General features: G+C 38.8%; 1 pseudogene; it reads right to left on the bottom strand.

Annotated features, from left to right (window-relative positions):
• Positions 1 to 6,711: 6,711 nt before the first annotated feature.
• Positions 6,712 to 7,749, bottom strand: part of LOC129666071 (14-3-3 protein epsilon-like) — a 4,630-nt pseudogene continuing 3,592 nt past the window's right edge.

The raw sequence follows: 7,749 nt of genomic DNA, 5'->3' as shown, positions 1-7,749 counted from the left end.
GGTCCTTTTACCAGTGAATCAAATATTCAACCCATCTATGCTAGCTATCATCCTGTCTTGGTAACTGTAGCAGTAAACTCTACAAATTCATAGTTGATTCTGAGGCTAAAATAATTTTCACCCTTGCTCCCATAAAATCCTCCATGAGGTGATTGGAGAGGATCATGGCCTCTTTCCAATCTTTCCATCACAAACGAAACTTCTCCCTTGTTTTCAAGCTGTCTCTTTTGCCATTTAAGTTTTTAAGTATTTTGTGTCACTATTCCAACCAGTGGAGGAAAAAAACAGATAAAATTTGAAAATTATAATGGAGGTATGGAAAACTAACAATGTCGCCATTGTTTAAAAGACAGCCCCAGCATAGTTGCAGGCACTAGATTGTCATTTTTTTTCAACTTTAAATACTGCTAAAAAGAATAATCAAAAATCACATTTTAGGATTTGTGCATAGAAATGTGTCAGTGCTTGCAGCTTAATATATATATAAATAGGTGGCATTCTGCAAAGGAGTTCTCTTAGCTTAAAACACAATGAGAATAAAACAATGACAAAACACAATGAGAATAAAAACTTATTAGTCAATATTTCATGATGAGTAAGTCTAAGTTTTCTGCATTAGTTTGTATTTATTGAAAGAGTATTTCTTCGATCCACAGACAACCTGTGGATAGAAGGAAATGGTAACCAGAGCGTGGACTGAAATTATCTACTTGGAATTGGTTTATGTATGTCCAGTCATGTGAGTCTATGTTAAACCAGGAATAAGAAGGTTTTAGATTTCTTCTTGGCAGTTAGACTCACCCACAAAGCTGACTATATAACTTTCTTTTATTTCTCCAGAGAAACTGAATCTTTGCTGTCTTCTATATCCCATGAGACCCCCTCTTATTTAAAATAGACTTTCTCATAATTGGACAAATACCAATAAGTACATCCAAAATACAATTCTGAAAAACTTCAGAATAATTTTAGTCTGATATTGTAAACCAGAAAACTAGGTGCCTATTACTAGTAATTCTCTCTTCTCAGGTAACTGAAAAATGAATCAATTTTACTAGAAATGTAAAATGTAGGAATTAGGGCTGCCTAATGAGGAAAATGGTTTCACCAGAAGAACATGAGGTGGTCCTGTAGCCCAAGAGCCAATCCTTTGGCTACCCAAAAATTTGATTGTTCTCCTCCAATTTGAATAAAGAATCCCTGAGACAATACTTTGGATGCTTGAACGGAGAGGTCATCTGGGATTATATTTGGCTACTTCATTTTGTCAGATATTCATAGAACAAAGTTAAAGATGGTCTCTTCTCTGGGCTATATCAAAACAGGCTTAAAGACAGAATAGTTACAACGGCCCCAGCTTCTCAAACCATCTCCCATACAGCCAAGCTGTGCTTTTTCTTCTGTTCCTCCTAATGTGACCTTCTAATTAAACTTTCTTCCATAGGGGCTTCATTACCAAAGCATCCTCACGAAGGCACAAGGTTGTAAAATAACCTTGCTGTGCGCGGAAGGACATATACTGCACAAATGAAGATTTCTAGACCTTTCCTCTTAAACTGCAGGAAAGAATGCTACTGGAAGAAATACCTTTACAACGTGACACTACAGCTCAGTATTATCCACCATATCAAATATATTAAGTAAAAATTTCTTAAACATTGTTTCCTTTTTAAAAATTAAAGGAAATGTTACTCAAACTAATTATTGCAACCCATCAAAGAGTACAGGAATAAAAGTTTACTTAAATTATTTTTTTTTCTAACTTTCAATCAACTAGTCACACGGCTATGGGCAGTCACTTTCTCTCACCAGGACTCAGTCATTTCATCTAAACACAAAAAGGTTAAATTAGAAGTCATCAAGGATTCCTTCAACCATTAACAAATTATAGCCCTAAATTCATAAGAGTGCTGCCCAAGAAAAACTGTGAATAATTGCAATTATATTTTTTCTAGTTTTCAATTAACTTGCTCAGCTGTGAGCACTGTGATAAGACTGTGATATAATTGTGATTAATGTTGTTATCATTATTATAATTTTTATCATAACAAATCAGGAGGAGAGATTCTGCAATACAAAGAGAACAGAAATGTACCAGGTGCTGCTAATATCAATAATACTTTTAATTTATAGAGAGTTTCACAGCTTAAGAAAATAGTTCACGAATTTTTCAAAGTGGTTCTCACATATGCTTTATATACTATGTATTGATAAAGGTAATGTTCGTAACAACTGACTATTTAGAGAGGTGACTTACTGGTGAGGATTTCCAGTTTGGGGGAAGGAATCAATATGATATATACATGGCACTATCTTAGTTATTAGTTATCTTTTTATTGTAGTAATAAAACACACCAACAAAAGCCACTAAGGCAGGAAGGGCTTTATTCTGGCTGGCAAATTGTTGTTGAGAAGTTGCAACTGCAGAACTTTGAGGCAGATGGTCACACTGAATCCATAGTCAAGTAGGAGAATGACTAATATTTGCTTTCAACTTCATTCCTTTTTTTGTTAATGTTTTTATAAATTTAATTTTATTTTTTTATTATTGGTTACATTTTATTAAGTCTGTATCCCAGCTGTATCCTGCTCCCCTATTCCCTCCCAATCCCACCCTCCCTCCCTCATCTCCTTTTGTTAATGTTTTTAAACACAAATGAGGTCCTTTCTTAAGGAATGGTGTCACTAACAGTAGACTCTTCTATCCTCAATTAGTCTTATCAAAACAAACTCATACAGTAATAGTCAGAGGCCATTCTTTCATGTCACTTTAGATCTTATCATGTTGGTAATTGACATTAACCATTGCATAGATATAAATGAAGAATCATTTCAAAGTTCAGGAAGACCTGGAAAAGTTCAGGAAGACCTGGAAAAGCTCAGGCAAAAAAAAAAAAAAAAAAAAAAAAAAAAAAAAAAAATGCTCATGTGTAAAACTATTGAATTAAGGTTTCTAGAAAGAGTTTCCCAGTATCCAAATTCTATTCCTAGGATACTCATGCACAACTTGAGAACTCGTCTTTAAAAACAAAACAAACAAACAAACAAAAAAAAGTAAAAGCAAATTTACCCTGATATCTACAAAGCTAGGTGGGAGAGAAAAATGTTTATTGTTATTTAGTTGTACCTGCATATTCAATTACATTATTTCTCAATTGATTCTAACAATAGCTTTATGAAGTCAGAACTAGATTCACTTTTCTTGAAGGTCAGAAAGATCCACGAATGTGTCATGCAATTAGAAATCAATGAGCAGAATTTAAATTTTGTAGTCTCTGTCTGATAGGAAATACTGTCTGTGATACCATACCACTAACATAGTTCAGGAAGTGGAAATGTGTGGCCAGTCCTTGTAATATCTGAGCTTAAGGATCCAGGAGGCATCTTTGTGTAACTACATCCTTAACATTCTCAGTCGGGCAGTGGTGGCGCACAACTTCAATCCCAGCACTCTGCAGGCAAAGGCAAGCAGTTCTCTGAGTTCGAGGCCAGCCTGATCTACAGAGCAAGCTGTGAAACAGCCAGGGCTACACAGAAAAATTCTACATCAAAGAAACAAGCAAACAAACAACAAACTCCTTAATAAGAGGTAAGGAGACGGGGGTAATATGTGAGGAGTTGGCACTGTGTTACCTGTGGTGGGTGGTGTCTCTCAGGAGCATACCTTGTGGTAAGTAGAATAACAAAATGAAACTCCCAGAAACACATGACAGATACGCCAATGGCAAGAGAGGTCTTATCTTTGAGGCCAGAAGCAAAGAGGAGACTGTCACAGGTTAAGGTGCAGGGGTATAGCAAATACCTGTTTTCAGTAAAACTGAAGCCATTTCGTTCTCTGAGCCTTCGTGTCTTTCTGCTCACCTGACCCTGCCTTCCAACAGAAGGCTTTCAGAAGCCGTCTGTTTCAGTGCATTGCCTGAGACTTTGAACTGTCTGCAAAGAGAGAGGAGAAAGTCTGTTCTGAAGGCATAGACCCTATTTTTCAGTTTGTATAGGATGTGAAACACTTCCCACCAGTATCCGCTTTAAGCCAAGTGTTTCCAACATGCCAAAGTCAGTCACCTGGGAGCCTCTATACATGTTGCTCCAGAGAGCTATTCTTTTATTTTATTTTAATTTAATTTACTTTTTAATCACTTTATTTACCTTATATCCCCCCTCTAGTTCCCTCCTTCCTCCCTCCCAAACCCTCCCTTCTTCCCCCTTCTCCCCGCATGTCCCTCCCCAAGTCCACTGGTAGGAGAGGGTTTCTTTTCCTTCCTTCTGATCCTAGTCTGTTAGGTCTCATCAGGAGTAGCTGCACTGTCTTCCTCTGTGGCCTGGTAAGGCTCCTCTCCCCTCCCCTCAGTGGGAGGTGATTAAAGAACAGGCCAATTAGTTCATGTCAGAAGCAGTCCCTGTTCCCATTACTATGGAACCCACTTGGACACTGAACTGCCATGGGCTACATCTGTGCAGGGGTCAGAGAGCTATTCTTTTTTTTTTTAATTTTTATTTTATTTTTAATTACACTTTATTTATTTTGTATCTCCCTCTAGTTCCCTCCCTCCTCCCCTCCTAACCCCTCCCTTCCTCTCCCTTCTCCATTCATGCCCCTCCCCAAGTCCACTGTTTTTAAGGCTTCCAATTTAGTAAATCTCAAGCAGACTCTATCAAGCAGAAATCTATCTACAATGCAATATTTTTCATCCATGCAACCAGCCATCCAGACATCTATCTATCTCACCATCTTTGTCAATTCCCAGAGTGATGCTGGTGAAAAGATGTAACACCCCCCAACTAAAGAACACAAAGAAAGAGCTAAACAGTCAAGATCTGTTATTTAAAATATAAATGGTAAAAAAAATTCAAAACCTAATCAAAGTCCAGAATATGCTATAGTGCATTTGAAGTTGGAAAACATCTTCCTGAGGACAGCTTAGAATATAAGCCATATGTGAATTTGGTGAGAAGTCGTATATATTTGGTAAGAGGTCATGTGTGAGTCATCAAAAATGTCATGGTTTGCATCTGTGGAGAGGGGGTGGTGTTGAAAGGGGTGGTAGGGAGGAGGAGGTGTGAGTGATTGGTATAGGATTTCATACATGTGCAAAATTATTTATAAACAAATTTGATTAATAATGAAAAACACATATAATTTAATGTTTTTTGTTTTTTTTTTTTTCTCTCTCTCTACTTAACACATCTTCCTCCACGCTTGATTCCCTGCTTGGACTGAGACTGAACTTTCCCTCTGGGTACCACGGCATCCAGAAAGAACAAGGTATTTTTATGTTGAGTAAGTCATCCAAGGAATTCATGTCTAAATTGCCCTTCATGAACTCTGGCTAAATCCAATCTTTACTGCTTAAGTTTCCATCCCAGATTTACTTCTGGCCTTAATTACTTTTTCTCTGATAGCTTTGACTTTATTCATATCCATTGATAGTTCTTATTTACTATGAAGGTGCTGCAGTGAAACATTCTCATGGGATCATGTAGTGTAACCATTGTTAGAGTTAAAATAACAGGAGCACTGGGGAATGGAAGTAAGAGGGCTTGCAGCTGGGTGATGAGATTGCTAAGCTAGTTAAGAGGAAGGATAGAGCCTTGAAAAAAGAAAAACCAAAGCCAGTTGCAATTGGCTAAGGCAGGATCCCTCTAAGCCCCACCTGATAAGCACACATGCAGCTTCTTGGTTCTTCCCAAACTAAAAATCTCCAGTTTATATGTGGTCACCTCTTTATACACATTCCTGCATCCAGTGCATCTAATTGTCCCATCAGGAACACTTCGAAGGAAGCTTCTGCCTCTTCAAGGAAGGAGACCATCCCAAACAGCCCCAAGGTACACATAATGCGCTTTACTTTTTTTTTTTTTAATTTAGGTTTGTTTTATTTAAGTTTAATGTTCATTCCTTGCTGGGCTTCAGTGAGACAATACAGATCAGTATCTGTGGCTCCAGTCAAATATCCAGTAGTACAAATTAGCTTCAAGTTACACATACCGAACAATAGAGGTTGAGTGAGCAAAAGGGGGAGGCTGGGAGGAGGGAGGCAGGGGAGCAGAGGAGGAACAGGGTTCAATGCCTAGATAGGCTTCCATACCACTTTCAATGCTAACCTGCTTCAGAGGGGGAGGAGTCGCCAAGAATGAGCAGCCATGGGTAGTTGAACTGTTACCAGCGTCATGCTTTTCCACAACACTTCGGCAGAATTCCAAACACATTTTACAGCAAAATCATTACAACAAACTCCTCCAAACACCTCAAGCTAACACCCAATTAAGTTTAAACACTGGTATAAAATTCAATTTAAACGATTAATAAAAAGAAAAATGACAGCACATATGCCTCTATTGTGTGATTAATCTTTCTTAGATGCATCACTTAGAAGTCTAATGGCTTTCAAATGTCATTTCCATTTAATGATGATCTTGCCACATGTGGCCAGAGACAATAAGTAATGCTGAAAAACCTTCAATACAGTCCTGTTAATGTCAGAAAGAACCTAAAAGCTGAGACCAGTAAAATCCCTAGAAATTCACTCTTGCTTTAAGAACTTCTGAAAAGCCTGTTTGTTTGTTTTTCTTTAAAACTGGGTGGGGAATAAAAAGAAAGAAAGACAACAGGGTATGAACCTACATTCTGAGACCAAAAGTGAAAGTAAAATTTGATTGGTTCTCAGTGACAATGGGCAACTTCCGAGGGGAGGGGTGGGGAAGGTGGAGTGGTCAGAGATGGTTTCTCGTGTTGGCTTTTATGATGTCTCGCTGGTTTTCATCTTCCATATCCTGCAGGGCTTCTTTATTCTCCTCTTCAGCATCGCCCTGCGTGTCTGAGGTCCACAGCATCAGGTTATCACAGAGCAGCTGCTTCATGAGCGTAGAGTCTTTATAGCTTTCTTCACTCAGAGTGTCCAGTTCTGCGATTGCGTCATCAAAAGCTGATTTTTTTTTTTTCCAACCTGCAGGCACGGTCAGGGGAATTAAGAATTTCGTAGCAGAATACGGAAAAGTTGAGAACAAGACCTAAACGAATGGGGTGCGTTGGAGGAAGTTCTGCCACGAGGTTGTTTTCTGCTGCCTCCTTCCTGTCACTTCCTGTGGCAAACTTAGCCAGATACCTGTGGTAGTGCTCTTTCATTATAGAATAGCAAACCTTGGACTCGCCAGTGTTAGTCAGCTACTGAAATGAAGTGTTTGTCCAGTACATCCAGAATGTAACTTGAGCTCATTTTCAACTATTGGCCTGCACTCCCGAACCATCTTTTGTTTGTCCTCTTCTCCCGTGTTTTCTTCCTCCTATCCAACATGCTGACTATTCTCCAGGATGCTCTTCTGGCTCCAATCACATTTTTATATGCAACAGATAAAAGGTTTCGTTCTTCAACTGTCAGCTCCGTGCCCATCCCTGCTACTTTCTTCATTGATTCCACCATTTCGGCATTCTGCTTGGCCTGCTCTGCCAGCTTCGCCTGGTACAACAGATTCTCCTGATCACCCACAATGGCAGCAGCTCCAACAGGGTCTGCACAACCAAGAGATGGAAGCAGATAGCATCTCCAGCTCTCTCTGCTTCTTGCTCCCTCCTAGTCCGAGCAGTAAAAACGGCGGCACCTCCATCTTTCACATTTTAAAGCTCTTTCTTTGCACTGTGTAGACTTGCAGAAATTAGCTCTTAGAAATCAAGCTGGAATTTCTCGTTTGGTAGAGTTGGTGTGGTGAAAGAAAGAAAGAAAGAAAGAAAGAAAGAAAGAAAGAAAGAAAGAA

This window comes from Psammomys obesus, unplaced genomic scaffold, assembly GCF_907164565.1.
Source record: "Psammomys obesus unplaced genomic scaffold, mPsaObe1.curated_primary_1811, whole genome shotgun sequence".
In the NCBI taxonomy this organism is placed as follows: Eukaryota; Metazoa; Chordata; class Mammalia; order Rodentia; family Muridae; genus Psammomys; species Psammomys obesus.
Note: the sequence above shows the minus strand (reverse complement) of the source record. Positions and strands in the feature narration are given on the sequence as shown.